Source organism: Lissotriton helveticus, chromosome 6 (assembly GCF_964261635.1).
Source record: "Lissotriton helveticus chromosome 6, aLisHel1.1, whole genome shotgun sequence".
NCBI lineage: Eukaryota > Metazoa > Chordata > Amphibia > Caudata > Salamandridae > Lissotriton > Lissotriton helveticus.
Window position 1 is genome coordinate 162,474,861 of NC_136067.1, and position 17,623 is coordinate 162,492,483.

The following is a 17,623-nucleotide window of genomic DNA, read 5'->3' on the forward strand; positions in this document are numbered from 1 at the left end:
TTGTAGGTCGAGCCTAGACCGCGCTTGCACTGTTTCTATATAATTCTTGTATATACTTTATGGACTTACAGCCGCCCATTACTTTTCATTTGTTTGTTTTGGTGTCCTTTAAAAATCCTTGCTTCCAAGTGGTTTTCTTTCCAATTTGTCCTTCCTTTTCGTCGGTTGTTCACTCCCACTGGAGCAGCGCCCCAGTACTTGTATCCTTTCACTTGGCCACTTTTAACTACTGTAAAAGGGACTAATTTTCCTTTTGCCTAATAGCATTTGTCACGAGCGCTCAATGTTTTTAGTCACGCTGACTTCCCTTTCTGTATGGAGGGCTGTAATTCGGGTTTCCCTCAGCTTCGAGCTGGTTGGCTTTATAGTTGGTGCACACGAACTGGGAAGCCGCTGTTTGTTCACACACAGCTGTTTGTTCACAGTAGCGCTCTTCAGCTGCTTCCTCTGTTCTCTCCTGCCTGAACATCTGCAAATTGACAGTCGCTATCTCAGAGGGTAAAAAGATCACTGAGCTGCATGACAGCTCAAGTGTCTTGGCCTGGACAACACAGGAGTCAAAAACGTACTCATCTCACCCATTAAGCAGGCGAGGCACAGTCACAGTCTTGTGTGCAGGTTTTACAAGAGGCAAGGCCATGTATTTGCCTCGAGTAGCGGGACCATATGGGTTTATGTAAGATTTGCAGTCTACGTGTCCTTGTCCGTGGTGTGTTCTCTCTGCGTGAGGTGGGCTGTAGTCCCGATTTTCATTCGGGTCTGGTTGGTACAAGCAGTTTTGTTGCAGCTCTCACCCTCAAGGCCTCTCAGGCATGACCGCCTTCGTGTGTTGGGTGCCGGGTCTGGGAACCTCTATCTCCCTTCCCCAGCCGGCATGTTGGGTGTGTACTTTCTTAACAGAGGTGGTGCCCACAGCCTAATCAGCGGCTGAGATTCCAGTGGCTTGATTGTCACGTGACAGCTTATAAGGCCATGCAGTTGTGTGCAAGTATGTAGAACTTTTAGAGACCTCCTCCTGCATGATGTATTCTGATAACTTTCCTATTCAAGTCCAGAAATAAGCAATCCCACATGAGGCTGCCTTTTGGTGAACTGCAGTAGTGCAACTTCAGTCAGTGCTCCTCGCCTATTCTCCCACAAATATTTAATGATGCAAATTATTGCAGGCTGTCCATTCTTTCGTGCTTTCTTCCTCCCAGCGAGCATCTGCAGGACAGTTAGCACCCAGTCCCTTGAAGGCTCCTCTTGTGTTCCTATTGTTTGATCTATGACCATAGAGGCTGCAACCTGATCCTTTCTGCCCTTTCGGTGTTTGGCTTCTCACGTTTCCTATTTAAGTTTGCTGCATTGCTCTCACAGAGGGACTTTACTGTCGCTTGCTCTTTTCCTTGTCACCCTTCATATTTATTAGTACCTCCCCATTACCCTAAGTCGGGGCTAGGTAACTGGTGGTATGCACCAGCTTTTGCTTTGATAAGCCACAGAGCTGCTCCATAGGGAACTTTACACGATGCAAGTTATTCAGTATTGGCATTGTGATGGGGGAGGAGGGGCCCTGGGATGCCAAGAAGCGGCCACACCTGGACCAACAGATTTACCAGAGTGTCTCCCATCAAGGCTGCCAACTACAGCTTTACAGTGCACTTTCACAGTGCACTTTCACATTAGATCAGCACGCTAAATAAAAGGTAGTAAAAGATTGCCATAACTAGTGTGCAATTTTCCATAACAGGAATGTCCATGTTCATTATTTCACATCCCTTTATTGTAATTGCAATGTGAGAGCAAAGACAGAACATGATACTAAGCCTATTGAGAGGTTCTTGCATATTGGTAACTTAGAGGACAGAGGCGGGGAGAGGGCGAGTATGGTTAGTGCACTGCCAGACACTATTGTAAAGTTTGTAAAGTACTAGACCAGGAACTGCGTGCTGTACTGTTTGCTGCAAGGGCCTGAGCTTTTCCACTTTAGCACCTTCTGATGAATAGACTTGTCTTCGCTCTGGAATACTATGTGGTGAGTTAAAATGTGTATTACTTGTTTGTTTGCTGTGTGCAACCTGTGAAATGCTAGCATGCGCTTCATGGGTGTTTTTAAAGCAGCAGATTGCACTGCTAAGCAGTCCCGCAAGCTTTTTGGAGGCTTCTTACACAACCACATTTCTCTGTTCTCAAACCACGGGGAGACACATGGATACTTAGATTCGATGCAGCATCTAGGCGTTCTTTTTTATTATTTCTATAACAAAGCATAAGAAGTGACAAGGAAATGTATACAATTTTGCCCTTCTGAACATTTATTGTTTCACATTTCCATTGGCTGTTTTATACTTGTGCTAAATGCGTCTTCTGTCTGTTTATTAATTTCTAAACCTTGGAGTCCATTCCTACAAGTCTCCTCAGATGAGCATTCTTCATTGGAGTGTTTCTCACTTTGAAGCGCCTCTGCTGCCTGAGCTGTCTCAGTGAGCTTCAAGAGCTGTAAAAACAAGGAAATGTCGAGGTTCTGTAGCATAAAGTGTACAAATTATCCAACCGGTACAGCTTACCCTTTTTTCCATCTTCCCTCATTTATGCGATAGCCCAGCAGCTCCACACTGCTACTTGACTGCTCACTTCCCCACTAGACATGTCATTACTCCCTGCCTTCTCCTCCTTTCCCATTTTCTTTATTTCAGTGAGGGCCTAGCATTACTACCAGGCCTCGTGCACACGCTTTAAAAATATATATTTTTGTTCTTAAGTACCAATCAACCATCTTGGAAATATAAATGCATTTTTTTAAATAATATGCCAACATGGCATCCATTGCATGACAATGTAAGTGCACACATCACCAGCCATATATTGATTTGATTACTAGGAAACAATCTGGAGCTTAATTTATTGCCTGTGGAACCGAGAAACTTGGGTTTTAATCTAGACTCTCTCACTTGACTATATTGTATAATCTTGGGCAAATCCGGTAATCTTCATTAATGTGAATCCTATCGTAACAGTCTGAAGAAGATGCAGAATAAAGAGAATCGCTCCACTCGCCCGAGTACCTTGTGGCATACCTGGATGCTTAGTGCGACAACAACACCACACAATTCCACATCACACAATTCGCCACCACCCAACAAAATTACACTCCACATTATACCGCTCAATGCAACATGATTCAAATCAACCTAATTACACTCTACTCAACATCACATAAATACACCCCACATAAAACCACATATTTCCAAACTGCATTTCACTCAACGCCACACATAATTTAACAACAAATCACATAATTCAACTCAACACAATTTAAACAACTCACCAGATATATACCATCCACACCACAGAACTCCACATCATGCCTCACAATTAAACAGCACAGTACACAATTAAACGCCACTACATACCACAACACAAAATACCAATGCATATTATTACCCTCCATGACACACAATCCCACTCCACATAATTCCAGTACACTCAATACCACATAATTATTATCCATATATTCCACTTCACACCATGCCACATAATTTGACTCAACACCACACAATTCCACAATTAACCATTCCAATCCAAACCACATAATTCCACTCCACACACATTCACTCTACAACAAATGGGTAAAAGACATTTTCATTTACAAGCCACTGAGCCACATCCACTGGAAAAAGGCGGTCGGAGATACCTTAAATCAGCTAAAAGTATCAGGCATGCTCCTGTCTAAAGTGGAGAAGTGTGGCTCACTGGTTAGAGGAGGCAGACCCGGAAGCAGAGGTCAGCCTGGGACCAGGGTTCAATTCCCGGCTCGGCAGGGTCTTGAGTCTTAAAATGTCCATGGACTCGACAATTCTCGCTCCGGAGCCTACTCAATTCACGGGTTCACACTCTGCGACTCTGGGCAATAGCTTGCTTAATCTCCACAACGGCCCCTCGCGGCGGGATGCCTGGCTTTCACCTTGCAGATACCCTGCCGGGGTTATCTCACAGGGGAATACCAGGACGGGTTCCCTAAGCAAGCGCTTAGAAACCGCTCGGTGATTTGCGCTATATAAATTCCTGTACATTTACATTTAAAGTAAGAAGCAGCTGTGTATCGTCAGCATAAGATACAATCGGTACACCAAAAGACTCCCCCAAGAATGCAAGGGGGGGGCATGTACAGATTAAAGAGTGTTGGGCTAACGGCAGAGCCCTGCTGGACACTCAGTCTCAAAGGTTGGGCATCTGAGGTAAACTGAGCTATCCAAACCAATTGGCTATGGCCAGTCAAAAAGGAACAGAACCAGGCTAACACTGGTCCACCCACCCCAATGCCTTCCAAACGGAGCAAAAGAATCGAATGAGATTCAAAAGCTGCTAATAGATCGAGAAGTATCAATGCAACCTGGTTCCTCTGATCTGCGGCCAACTTGCTTAATCTGCGACGTCAACTTGGGCGGTCTACTTACTAAAATGAAGACAAAAACCAGATTGCGATGGGTGAAGTAACCAGCCAGTCTACAAATAGCTGGGCAGTTGGTGATTAATGAGCCTCTCAAGAATCTTAGAGAAGGCAGGCAGAAGGGAGATAAGCCTAAAATTAGAAAGAATAGATCAATCAGTGGAAGTGTTTTTCATAAGTGGTATTAGCTTAGCTCGTTTACAGCAGCTCTGCACCATTGCAAACTTAATAGAGCAATATAGTAATGAATTTAGAATGAGATTGATGACCATAGGACACAATTGTAGGATCTGAGGCGGAACGGGGTTCTGACAGGAGCCAGATTTAGATCCTGCCAGAGCTTGTTCAGTCTCCTCAAGGGTAATGGGGATTAACTCTGATAAAGAACAGGACGTTGCTTTAGGAGGGTCAATGCTAGTATCACCAGTGCCACAACTTCCAAAAGTATTATAAGGGGCGGTGCTGTTAAGAGTTTTGAAAATATCCTGCATTTTAATATTTAAAAAAAACAATAATTGCTCACTCACATTTAAGGAGGCCTCTAACTGCTGTAAGAAGACTGCCAGCGCCTCCCACTAGAGGTGGAAAAAAAGCTGATCGGATGCCTTGAACACCTCAAACACCCACCACTAACCTTGGGCAGGTAATGAACTTAAATGCCTGGATCCCCAATTGTGCAAACATCATTGTCCCCATTAAAGGGAACATCAAAAGAAAATCCTCCAAAAAGACCAGCTGGTACACCCAAGAACACAGAACAGCGAAATGAGACAGCAAACAGCAGGAGAGGAGATGGCATGCCAGCAAGGACACCTCCGACAGGGCAGCCTTCAAAACCTTCCTCAACCTCTACCAATGCCTGCTGAGGGAAACAAAGTAGACAGCCCTAGCCGCACACATTGAGACCAGCTCCAACACCACCAAGAAACTTTTCAACATTGTTAAGGAATTCTCCAACCCGGCTGCCAGCGAAAACAACATCGCACCCTTACAGGAGTTGGGTGACAACCTCCCCGACCTCTTCAACGACAAGATCGCAACCATATACAGAAACTACGAAACCGAACCCACAGCTATACACTACTTCGACAGATACGCCACCAACACAACCGACACGAACCACAGACTGACCACATGGTACCTGCTCTTCACCCAGGACACCACCTCAACCATGAAATTCATCCACTCAGGAGCTCCCACAGACCCATGCCAGCACCACATCTTCAACGTCAGAAACCAAAGGAACAGGAACTCACCACTCTGCTCAACACCTCTATCTCCACAGCAACATTTCCCAACGCCTGGAAACACGTCAAAGTCAGACCACTAATCAAACAAGCATTGGAAATGCAATAGGTCTCGCAGCATTAGAGTTAGTGCTTTTAGAATTGTTTATGGGTTTTTTTTGTAAATCTTTAGCATTTTTGTTTCCTGTAGCCAATGCTAAAGAATTTCAAAAAAAAAAAGCCATAAACATTTCTAAAAGCTCTGAAATGCAGTCTGAAATGCTGGATATATATTCAGTACAGATACACTATATTGTTAATGAAGACATAGGATATAATATGTTGTACTGTATACACACAATTAGATGGGAACGTGCTGTGTGTGTCAGCGATTGAAAGAGACTGCACTCAGAGTTGCTGTGCGCATCAGCGAAAAGATTGCAGAGTAGACACGCAATACTTGTACTAAAGTGTTGTGCGATTGTACTGTAGGCACGCAATTTAAAATCCAGCTAAACGCGTCAGCAGAGTTGCTGTGCGCATCAGCGAGTGAACTGTAAACTAGACACGCAGTTTTAAAATCAAGATGTGCGTATCAGCGAAAAGATTGCAGGGTAGACGACCAAATACTTGTACAAAAGTGCTCTGCGTGTCAGCGAAAGAACGTAAAAGTCTGCACTGGGCACTGCTGTGCGAGTCTGCAAGAAAGCATGGAGCTGCTGTGCGCATCAGTGAGTAAACTGTAAAGTAGGCACGCAATTTAAAATCCAACTGTGCGCGTCAGCGCCGCGGAGTTGCTGTGTGCATCAGCGAGTGAACTGTAACTTATACACACAATTTTAAAATCAAGCTGTGCGTATCAGCGAAAGGATTGCAGGGTAGACATGCAAATACTTGCACAAATGTGCTGTGCGTGCCAGCGAATGAGCATTAAAGTGCACACAGCGTCGCTGTGCGCGTGAGCGATAGAGCATGGAGCTGCTGTGTACATAAAATGGACACAAAGCTGGTGTGCACGTTAGTATTGGCACAAAGCTGTTGTACACGCTGTTGTCCGTCTGTAAAGGCTGCTGGGTGTGTCAGCCAAGGAGAATGAAGCTGGTTTGCGCGTCAAGGTTTCTAGGTGCGCAATCAAAGAGCAACGTCGGGTCAATGCGTTGCACGTTGCGTTCCAATGACGAATTTCTGGAATGCCACAGTTATATGGAGAAGTCCTAAAGTTCACAGAGGAAAGCACAGTGCCAGCACGAGGACGGGCAGTCACGAGCAGGTAGTTAAAGAAATAACATGGAACCACCCGGACAGCGGTAAAGTTAACAAGTGAAAGCGGGATGTAAGTAGGGGGGAGGAGAAGTCTGGGCAGGCAGGATGACTCAGGGGAGGGGGCGGAGCGGGGCAGAGCGGCATGTGGGTGTGAAGAAGCCGGGCCTTTGAAGTGAAGCTAAGCTTCACTTCAAAGGTGTCGGAGGAATGCGGGCGGCTGTGCACGCGCTTTTAAGCTCAATGCACATGCGCATTGAGCTTAAAAGTCACGGGCACTGCAAGGAATCGCCACGATTCCTTGCAAGTTGGATAAAGAGTGGATAAGCCCCCATAGTCTCGCAAGCTCGATGCGCATGCGCATCGACAGGCGAGACCTAAAAACCCTCCGCCAGAACCAGCGAACTCAAAAACTACTGGCCAATCTCTCTGTTCCCATTCCCAGCGAAGGTACTGAAAAGGGTCAACAAGCAACTCATGACACACCTGGAAAGAATCTGCTGCTCAACTTCTCTCAATCCGACTTCCAGAGCAATCACAGCACTGAAACCGCCTTGATCGCAGCCACTAATGACTTCAGAACCCTCCTCAAACAAGAAGAAACAGCATCTGTGATCCTCAGCAACCACTTGGAAGCATTCAACACCACATCCCATCACATGCTCATCGAAAGACTTCACCACATTGGCATCTAAGGGAATGCGCTCAGATGGATCACCTCCAATCTGTATTACTGTACTTCTGCAAATTGCCCATACCTCATGACAAGGATCACAAAATCTCCTTCTTGAAAGTCATATCCTTGCAACCTAACGATAACTAATTGCAGGAAAGTGGGTTTCTGTTGCAGTAACCCCACACTTTCTGCCAGACTACTGATGCACCTTGACTTGGTGTGCCCTGGGTCCCTGCAAATCAGGTTCCCAATGCATGTGTTCTTTCCCCAAAACTAACCCAAATGGCATCTCTGGCCACAGGTCAGCCCCTGGTATATGGTACCACAAGTACCCAGAGCACTGTGATCAGGGAAGCCCTTAAAAGCTCCAGCACTTATTGTGCCATCCTTAAAGGCCGTGTGTGTGTGTGTGTGTACGTGTACACGTGCGCGCACACACACACACACACACACACACACACACACACACACACACACACACACACACACACACACACACACACACACACACACACACACACACACACACACACACACACACACACACACACACACACACACACACACACACACACACACACACACACACACACACACACACACACACACACACACACTTTTTTTTTTTTTTACTGGCTGCGTGTTTTGGTGCAGAACAAAATGAAGAGTTAACATGGCACACATCCCTGTGTGCTATGCCTACAACCCATTGCCCTGGCTTCGATCAGTCACCCCTCTAGCTGGGTGCCCTATACCAGTGGTGAGGGTACAGGTGAATGAGCCCTGTACCCCTACAGTGTCTAAGTCCATTCTTAGACATTGTAAGCGCAGTGCTGCCATTAAGAATATATGGTGCTAAGAGCTTGTCATTACGAACTCCACAGCACAATAATGGCTACACTGAAAAATTAGAAGTTTGGTACAAACTTCTGAGCACATTAAACCTACACTGATGCCAGTGTGGGATTTAATGAAAAATGCAAACAGAGGGCATCTTAGAGATGCCCCCTAAAAAAGACCAGCCTCTGTTGGGTTTCCTGACTGGTACACACCAGCCTACCACTAAAAGACATGTTTCTGGATCCCTAGGGTGGGAGCCTTGGCTCCCTGAGCCCAGAAACAAAGCCTTTCCTGGGCAGAAGTGTTCACACCTACCCCAGGCCAGAAAGAGCCATCTGTGGCAGGGGAGCTTCTAAGGCCTGGCAGCCTTTGTAATGCAACCCCCAGCCTCTCCTGCTATTAGAAGCAGGCCCCCTTTCTGGCTCTCCTCCTTTTCGGTGGGAAGACAGGGGGAAAAACTAGCCAGCCCAAAAGGTGTGCCCACCTCTGCCACTTCCACCCCACAGGTGATGGAGGCGAGGCGAGGTGAGGTGAAGCCCAAACTTCAATGCCCGCCATCTTGCAGATGGCAGGCACTCCCCAGTCAGGACTAGGGATTGTGCTCACTCCCCCATGTGGGGTGAGCACACCTAGAGTGTAGTCACCCTAAGGTCAGTAGCCCATTGGCTACTGACCTCGAGAACCCTAAACCGCCCCTAAATACAGTATTTAGTGGGCAGCCCTGAACCAAGAAGTCAGATTCCCGCAACCGAAGAACAGGCATTAAAAATGCAATAGGTCTCGCCTTTCATTAAGTTAAAGCCATTTGCTTTGCTATACAATACCATTAGCAAAGCAAATGGCTTTAACTTAATCAAAGGCGAGTCCTATTGCATTTTAAATGCTTGTTTCTATTTAAGATCTTTCGTTATTTACTGTTCACGCCTGCAACTGTACGCTACAGCAGCGGAGGCCGTTCCTTTCCCTCTGTACATATGCGCTGTCGTGAGACAGACAGGGCGAGGGACGGTCTAGTTAGCAGTCCTGTGGCTGTCCAGGCTCAGTGGCAGGCAAAAGGAAGATTCTCGGCCAGCCCTCAGGCTCTGCACGTGAAGGTTCAAACGAGAACCCTTCAAAGTCAGAAACCACAAGCAAGAGGGAAGGCCCATAAACTTGCGAATAAAGTTCCCCCTTTAAAAATCAGAATTACCTCCGGGAATTTCTAATAGAGGGGACGGAGGGGCGGCGAGTGGTATCATCTCAGGCAGAGATGGGCTGCCCGAGCCTCCGCAGTCTGCCGAGGGTAGAAAATGGGGCCGGATTTAAGACCGAGACCATCGGTGGTCAACGAGAGCGGGATAAGCGAGGCGCCGCGAGACGCAAAGCCTGGAGCAAGGTATTTACATGATCGTAAGAACAGACTGCCAAACTACCAGAGATCTCACTCCATCTGTCCAGTTTCATCTCGGCCAGAGCTCCACGTCGGTCAGTCCGTCTGCCTGCTTGTGTTATATGCACCTCTGAGTCAATCACCCCCCCAGTTGCACCTGTACTAATATTCATCTCCGCCAGAGCTCCACGTCAGCTGTCCGTCTGTCTGCTTGTTTTATGTCAACATCCCTGTCAGAGTGTACGCGTGCTTTTTATCCCCGTCCGCAGTGCACGTCTGTCTACTTGTGTTGTATATACCGCCCTGCTCCCCCACCTCCAAGTGAATCCGCGCTAGTATGTATACCCCTCAGACCCGCACGTCAGTCAGCCTCTTCCGTTTGCCTGCTTATCTGCCTCCATTCCCCTACCGACTCCCTCCCCAAGTTCTGTTCCACTCTTGTTTTTATCTCCCAGTGGATGAGCTTCAATCACTTGAAGCTCAATCCGGACAAGACAGAGCTCGTCCTCACTGGAGGTTCTTCCAACCCTTGGTCCCCAGCTCACTGGCCCCTCTCTTTTGGTTCTCCCCCCTCACCAGTTTCCTCTGTTCGGACTTTGGGCATCATGGTCAGCAATGATCTGTCCATGCATGCTCAAATTAGTTCCGTTGTGTCCTCCTGTTTTTCTTCTCTTCGTTTAATCCGCAAGATCTCCCGATTCTTTTCTGTTGATGCTCTCAAAACCATCATTACGGCCCTTATCACCTCCCGCCTGGATTATGGGAATGGCTTGTACGTAGGCATTCCTGCCTACGAAACCCGTCGTCTTCAGGCAATCCAAAACCAGGCGGCCTGCCTCATCCTTCGCCTTCCCAAATCCACTCCCATCACTCCTGCCCTCAAGTCCCTCCACTGGCTTCCGGTTCATCTCAGATCTTACTTTAAATTAGCCTGCTTGGCCTTTCGGGCGCATGCTCGCTCCGCCCCGCACTTCATCAATTCCCTTATCACCTCTCACGTCCCAAGTCGCACCCTCCGCTCTTCATCACTTTCTCTCCTTCACGTCCCTCGCTTCCGTAAATCACGCACTGGGGGCACCCGATTCTCAGTTTTGGCCCCCCAGTTTTGGAACAGCCTTCCCCTCTCTATTCGCTCTATTCCTATTTTCTCCCATTTTCGTAAGGCCCTTAAAACCTTTCTTTTCTCTCAGGCATTCCCCGGCTAATCCTTCTGGGTCCCTCTGTTGATACTGATGAGTCCTCAGCGCCAGGAAGCCGCAGTGCGCTTTATTAAATTTCTTTTTTCATTTCATTTAATTTCCATGCCACCCACCCCATAGTGTACCCGTGATCTTCCCCCCCCCGTCAGAGCTCCAGAGCTCCATGTCAGCCGTTCTGTCTGCCTGCTGTTTTTTAAGGCCAGCCAAGAGTGTACCTGTGCTACAATGCAAACACTCCGACGTCGGTGTGTTCGTGCACACGTCTCCGACGTGGCCTGGCAGCACGGTGCGCATCTGTCTGTACCATTGGCGCACACTATCCCACTAGTTGTCACATGCTGTATGTCTGTTTAATGACAGCCATGCTATATCTGCATGTCTCGGGCGTGTTTAGCTATAGTTTATTTCTATACTGCGTATCTCTCTTTCGTGTACGCCCGTCTGCATTGTAGTCATGCCTTTATTGGATGCTTAACTGCGCTTATATATCTGGCTATAGGTAATTGTATATATTTACTATACCATTAGCCTTGATGTGGGTCTTTACTGCATGTAAAGCTATATGTGCTTGTATCCTTACTACAACATCTGACTGCATTCCACATATGTTTATAACAAACTACGAGTGTATCTGGCTATAGAGTATATCTAGCTGTAACATCTATAAATGTACCACATGTATGGCTATAATGTTGGACTAAAATGCACACATGGCTGTAGTGCTCGTCTGACTATGCTATGTAGAACTTTATTTTATATCTTGCTGTCTAACGTCCAACTATAGAATATTTATGGTATGCTACAGTTTAGTGAATCTACTTCCAGCTACTCAAAATCCGTATATTTATCATAAGGTGAGATTATTACCTTCAGTCTATTCTTAGCTGGAGTGCGCGGCTGGAATGTATCGGTTTCCTTTACTTTTATCCGCAGTCGAGTGAGCCTACGTTCGTTGGGGTCCTACTACCTTCCTAAAACTTATGCCCCCGTTGTGCCTTCCCTGTGGTCTGTGATGTGACACACAATACACCCGAGAAGGGCTCTTCCTGCCCTACACCCCACGCTCGTCTCTATCTCCGTGAAGCGCTCAGATGTCCCAGCACCAAAGAAGTCACCAATGAATGCGCCCGTCGCGTCTATCTGCGCCGGGATCAGCTGCGCTCTACCGCCAATAAACTAACGGGAATATGATTAAGATATTCCTGGGGTGGGCTTTTAACCACACAAATATAAGACTCCTGAGAGTCTTTTGACCACACAAGTGCGTGCACGCTTGTTATACTCTTTCCTGGAAACCTCTCACACAACTGAGGCAGCGTTTGGGGCCTCAGAATGCAACATATCTACTCACGTAGAAAAACAAGTGCTCGCCATTCCCGCTGTTTATTTTTGCATCACGCGTTCACTTTAAAGTCAGCCAGTCCAGGTAGGTCGGAACAAAAAGCCAAAGGGAGGCAACCAAAAACCCTCCTTTTCAATGGGAAGCCAGCGTTTAATAAATGCTGACGCCACCCAATGAAAATGAGAGGCGGGGCTTCGGGTCCCCTTCTTGAAACTGACTTCATGACTTTAGCACTCGCAGGCGAGGAGTGCATGCGCGCTCTAACGCCAGGCAATACCTAACAAGCATTGAAAATGCAATAGGTCTCGCAATAGAAGAGTTTGACATTTTTCGTTTTGCAAATGGATGAGTGGCGTTGCGTGGATGAGTGGCGTTGCGTGGATGAGTGGCGTTGCGTGGATGAGTGGCGTTGCGTGGATGAGTGGCGTTGCGTGGATGAGTGGCGTTGCGTGGATGAGTGGCGTTGCGTGGGTGAGTGGCGTTGCGTGGGTGAGTGGCGTTGCGTGGGTGAGTGGCGTTGCGTGGGTGAGTGGCGTTGCGTGGGTGAGTGGCGTTGCGTGGGTGAGTGGCGTTGCGTGGGTGAGTGGCGTTGCGTGGGTGAGTGGCGTTGCGTGGGTGAGTGGCGTTGCGTGGGTGAGTGGCGTTGCGTGGGTGAGTGGCGCTGCGTGGGTGAGTGGCGCTGCGTGGGTGAGTGGCGCTGCGTGGGTGAGTGGCGCTGCGTGGGTGAGTGGCGCTGCGTGGGTGAGTGGCGCTGCGTGGGTGAGTGGCGCTGCGTGGGTGAGTGGCGCTGCGTGTGTGAGTGGCGTTGCGTGTGTGAGTGGCGTTGCGTGTGTGAGTGGCGTTGCGTGTGTGAGTGGCGTTGCGAGTGTGAGTGGCGTTGCGTGTGTGAGTGGCGTTGCCTGTGTGAGTGGCGTTGCGTGTGTGAGTGGCGTTGCGTGTGTGAGTGGCGTTGCGTGTGTGAGTGGCGTTGCGTGTGTGAGTGGCGTTGCGTGTGTGAGTGGCGTTGCGTGGCTGAGTGGCGTTGCGTGGCTGAGTGGCGTTGCGTGGCTGAGTGGCGTTGCGTGGGTGAGTGGCGTTGCGTGGGTGAGTGGCGTTGCGTGGGTGAGTGGCGTTGCGTGGGTGAGTGGCGTTGCGTGGGTGAGTGGCGTTGCGTGGGTGAGTGGCGTTGCGTGTGTGAGTGGCGTTGCGTGTGTGAGTGGCGTTGTTTGTGTGAGTGGCGTTGCGTGTGTGAGTGGCGTTGCGTGTGTGAGTGGCGTTGCGTGTGTGAGTGGCGTTGCGTGTGTGAGTGGCGTTGCGTGTGTGAGTGGCGCTGTTGTTTCAGTGGCGCTGTTGTTTCAGTGGCGCTGTTGTTTCAGTGGCGCTGTTGTTTCAGTGGCGTTGCGTGTGTGAGTGGCGTTGCGTGGTTGAGTGGCGTTGCGTGTGTGAGTGGCGTTGCGTGTGTGAGTGGCGTTGCGTGGGTGAGTGGCGTTGCGTGGGTGAGTGGCGTTGCGTGGGTGAGTGGCGTTGCGTGGGTGAGTGGCGTTGCGTGGGTGAGTGGCGTTGCGTGGGTGAGTGGCGTTGCGTGGGTGAGTGGCGTTGCGTGGGTGAGTGGCGTTGCGTGGGTGAGTGGCGTTGCGTGGGTGAGTGGCGTTGCGTGGGTGAGTGGCGTTGCGTGGGTGAGTGGCGTTGCGTGGGTGAGTGGCGTTGCGTGGGTGAGTGGCGTTGCGTGGGTGAGTGGCGTTGCGTGGTTGAGTGGCGTTGCGTGGTTGAGTGGCGTTGCGTGGTTGAGTGGCGTTGCGTGGTTGAGTGGCGTTGCGTGGTTGAGTGGCGTTGCGTGGTTGAGTGGCGTTGCATGTGTGAGTGGCGTTGCATGTGTGAGTGGCGTTGCATGTGTGAGTGGCGTTGCATGTGTGTGTGGCGTTGCATGTGTGTGTGGCGTTGCATGTGTGAGTGGCGTTGCATGTGTGAGTGGCGTTGCATGTGTGAGTGGCGTTGCATGTGTGAGTGGCGTTGCATGTGTGAGTGGCGTTGCATGTGTGAGTGGCGTTGCATGTGTGAGTGGCGTTGCATGTGTGAGTGGGGTTGCATGTGTGATTGGCATATGTGAGTGTTTTGCATGTGTTAATTTATATTTTTAATGTAATGTGTGTGTGTATTCGTGTATTTGTATTGGGATTATAAGTGTTTAGTGAATGTTTTTAAAGTGTGTTTTATTTTTATTATGTAAAAATGTCGTACTCTTTGTATTCCCTTTACGTTTGTTACGTAAGGGAGATTAGCGTTCTAGTCTTTTTTTTATTTTGATGTAATGTTTAGTGTGACGTAATTTCTAGCCAATCGCAGCGCTACGTTTTGTGACGTAGCGTTGCGTTTGACGTGCGTCAACGGGGAAATTCCCATATCTTCGAGAACCGTCACGTGTGAAAGGCGCGTTGTGCTTCTTGTGTTGTTGCTGCGTCGTTTGACAGGTAAGTTTGAATTTTAATATTATTAATGTTTTGTATTGTTTATGACGTTTGCGTATTCAGACTGTATTTCGTTTTGCGTATGTACTTAGTGTATAGTTATGTGACGTTTTAAAATGTTGATGTGCTATGTATAAATGTTGATTTTAATGAATATATTGCAAATGTCTTAATTTTATGGGACGTAGTTCCGACATATTCCAACTGAATTTGACTTTTTGTATGCTGTTTGTGTACAGCTATTGAACGTTTGCAAATTTTTATCTGCTATGTATTAATGTTGTTTGTAATGAATATATGGCAATGTTGGAATTTTTTGTGATGTACGTACGACATATTCCGACTGAATTTGACTTTTCTTTTGCACATCGTGTCTAGCTATTGAAAGTTTCAAAATTTTTATGTGCTATGTATAAATGTTGTTTTTAGTAAATATCTTTCGATGTAGTTATTTTATGTACTGTACTTCAGACATTTTTTGGGAAAAAAAATTTTTGTTGACAATGTGCGATTGCGATTGTACTGTTGTATTGTAATCACAGTGTCTTTCTTTTGCAGTATTATTCTTTTGTGTTGTGAATGATTTTGATTAATATTTAAGGCTGAGATGAATTTAGACACTATTGGTATGCAACAACCTTCAACGTTTAAACTAGTGTTACTTGGTGTTTGCAGTAAATATATTTTTGTACTTGCAGTTTATTTTGCTTTAGCCTGTGATCGTTTGTGAAGTGTTTTGGCTCGTTTTTTTTTCAAATAGTCTATGTTTTTTCCAATATGGCCGAAAATGTTTTCATGTGCATTGGTTTGATTTACAAAGGTGTTTTTAAGACTTATGCATTGCCAGATGAATCTTGAAAGTAATCGGCGGAAGAAACGCCGGAACGATATTAACGTGATCAGCTCGTGGATGATATGTTCACAGGTGCTGTCAATGACGTCAATCATTACTTTCCATTTTATTTTATCACGTCGCAGCCCCACTTTTGAATTTCCCTATTAATAAAGCATATTCTTGTTTTAACCCTCCCTTGCTTCGTTAGTTTTGCTGTTATATATAGCGCTGTTCGTAAAAGGTGTATCTGTTGATCACTCAGTGGTACTCCGTGTATCCACCTCAGAAGGATGAAGGTCGGATTCAGTCCTGACGGGGTTTACATTTATGGCCTGAAGGTTGTACATCGATGTCAGAGCTCAGTACTTATCTAAAGAATTCTAACTAGTGTGTCAGTTACGGACTTACGGTTTCTTTTCATCTGCAAAATAGTTAATAACTTAATGGCCATATAATTCCAATCCTCATTTTTAAGAATACATTTTCAATGGCCATGTTTATTGTAAATTCATTGTTCCTTGATGGCAAAACGAGACTAACTTTCTGGCCTGATTTGAGCATGGTTTTATTGGCAGTATGCCTATTGGGTGGTTTTGTGCCAAGTATCTTTGTTTGTGTTAATGAAGATTTAATAGTTGGAGTCACTTGAGGTTTGCATGTGAGTGAACCCAAGGAGTCCAATTGTAGTATATATTTTTTTGCGAATAAAGTCCAATTTCTTTTCTATATTGGAAAGCTGCATGCACATATTCGGCTTGTGTGTGAGTGGCGTTGCGTGTGTGAGTGGCGTTGCTTTGAGTGAGTGGCGTTGCGTGTGGCGTTGCTTTGAGTGAGTGGCGTTGCTTTGAGTGAGTGGCGTTGCTTTGAGTGAGTGGCGTTGCGTGGGTGAGTGGCGTTGCGTGGGTGAGTGTTGTTACGTGGGTGAGTGGCGTTGCGTGGGTGATAGTGGGCTTGCGTGGGTGTGAGTGGTTACAGAGTACAGAGTGGGTGAAAGGTACAGAGTGGGTGAAAGGTACAGAGTGGGTGAAAGGTGCAGAGTGGGTGAAAGGTGCAGAGTGGGTGAAAGGTGCAGAGTGGGTGAAAGGTGCAGAGTGGGTGAAAGGTGCAGAGTGGGTGAAAGGTGCAGAGTGGGTGAAAGGTGCAGAGTGGGTGAAAGGTGCAGAGTGGGTGAAAGGTGCAGAGTGGGTGAAAGGTGCAGAGTGGGTGAAAGGTGCAGAGTGGGTGAAAGGTGCAGAGTGGGTGAAAGGTGCAGAGTGGGTGAAAGGTGCAGAGTGGGTGACTGAAGCAGAGTGGGTGACTGAAGCAGAGTGGGTGACTGAAGCAGAGTGGGTGACTGAAGCAGAGTGGGTGACTGAAGCAGAGTGGGTGACTGAAGCAGAGTGGGTGACTGAAGCAGAGTGGGTGACTGAAGCAGAGTGGGTGACTGAAGCAGAGTGGGTGACTGAAGCAGAGTGGGTGACTGAAGCAGAGTGGGTGACTGAAGCAGAGTGGGTGACTGAAGCAGAGTGGGTGACTGAAGCAGAGTGGGTGACTGAAGCAGAGTGGGTGACTGAAGCAGAGTGGGTGACTGAAGCAGAGTGGGTGACTGAAGCAGAGTGGGTGACTGAAGCAGAGTGGGTGACTATATATGTCTGATGCTTGTGGATGTCTGATGCTTGCATGTCTGCTGGGGTGACAGCGTCAGTACAAGTCAAGCTCTAAGTTGGTGTGTGTCAGAACTGGTTGCCTCGGGGAAAAATACAAGTTCTCCCTGTAAATAAAGAAAGAGGAGATGAGAAAGGAGGGTCCGGCTTGGAGCTGGGAAAGAGGCTGAAAGGGAGGGGAGAATGCATGGAGCGCATTCCAATGAAGTCTGTTGCGAGGCATGGGGGGCAGCCTTTGATGTGCGAGAGAGCTGCCGTGAAAGAAGTAAACAGCAGGCAAGTAATTAGGGGGGAGGAGAAGTCGCGCTGGGGTGAATACCTGAGGCCAAGCTGCCCGCGGGAGGGAGGCTGAAGGCT

The 17,623-nt window shown here is 47.6% G+C and overlaps 1 protein-coding gene across 1 annotated transcript in view; it reads right to left on the reverse strand.

Moving 5' to 3' along the window:
- PARP1 (poly(ADP-ribose) polymerase 1) overlaps positions 1-17,623 on the reverse strand; it is a 468,102-nt gene that overhangs the window by 333,805 nt on the left and 116,674 nt on the right. The window lies entirely within an intron of this gene.